Raw genomic sequence first — 1,450 nt, 5'->3', positions numbered from 1 at the left:
AGTTTTATCTTTAGTTAAACTCAAATGCTATAAATACCTTTTGTTAACACCTAAATAAAGTTTTGTTTTTAGATTTTTTTCATGTTATATGACACAATTCCTCATTAGCCTATTCTTTTTCATGTTTCTTTTTCATTTGGAAATTCTCTAGGATTGCCTGAACAATGTGCTAATGAACATGAGACTTCACTGTTCTTTAAAGTTTATTTTAAAGCAAGATGCTATTGCAACTTGTAAGATTTTTTTAACCTAATTAAAGTTTAGTGCATCAGTTCTAATTGTTATAGATTGGATGGCTAAAGTTCATAAGGAGGAATAAAATTTCATCTTAAACTTAAATGAAAACTTTTGCTCTGTTATGTAAGTTTACACCTGAAGCTTTTTAAAAATTTCTCATGAATTGGAATTAATTGCTGGATTGTTTTTAGCTTCATATCCCACATACAAGTCAAATTATACTTTTTTCTCCTAAAACAGTTTTGTTAATTGAAGTAAACTCATCACTAGTTATTTAGGAAAAGAAAAAGAATCATAAGGGGTTAGTGAGTTATCTGAGTTGATTTTAACATAATCTGAGATGTATATATCAAGAAAGATTGTGTTAACAAATAATTCCCACATTTATTGGCTTAAGAAAACACAGTTGATATCTTGTACATGTTAGATGTTCATATCGCTTTGCTCTCCTCATTGTAACTACTCAGGGACCCAGAACAAAAGGTCCCACCATCTCAAGCACTGCCAGCCACTCTGCCAGGAGGAAACTAATGTTCTGGAGGGTCCTACATTAGCCATTGCATGCTCAATGAACATCACTTCCACTTAAAGCTCATTGACAAGAAGGAACCATATGACTCAACTAATCCAAGGTGGGGATAGAAGAGGCAGATAATGAAATCCGACTATGTGTTTGGGAGGCAGAGAACTAGAAGTATTAGAGTAATTACATAAATGTTTATGAGAGAAGATCTCTACTTTTATTAGAAAATGTAGCTTATTCATGTTGGTGGTGACTAATGATATTTATGGCACTGTTCCTGTAGCCTTGTTTATTCAGCAGATTTTCTTATAATTTGTTTTTACCTATTTGATTGATTAAATTGGGGCTGGTAATAATAGTGATGCTAATAACTACTGGCAAATTAGGTTGAGAATTTTAGATTTTAATAATCTGTAATCCAATAGTGCAATGCATATCATTTAGCTTAGAAGGGGAAAAAAAGAAAAACCTTCTTCCATCAAGTTCTATCAACTTCTGTTTTCATCTTCTGGGTTAAATAAGTTAAGTGTCTTGAAGATTACATATTTGCTGATACTGTTCATTGTAGGGGACGATAGTGAGCAAAGAGCATGGGGATATTTATTATTAAAATGGGAAGAATGTTGCCTGGGGAAGATGAGTCATTTAATATACTCCCAAGGTTTTTCCAAAATGTGAAAAAAAAAAAAA

The sequence above is a fragment of the Hipposideros armiger genome, unplaced genomic scaffold (assembly GCF_001890085.2).
Source record: "Hipposideros armiger isolate ML-2016 unplaced genomic scaffold, ASM189008v1 scaffold_357, whole genome shotgun sequence".
Classification (NCBI taxonomy): Eukaryota; Metazoa; Chordata; class Mammalia; order Chiroptera; family Hipposideridae; genus Hipposideros; species Hipposideros armiger.
The sequence above is the reverse complement of the archived record's forward strand: the minus strand, read 5'-3'. Positions refer to the sequence as shown.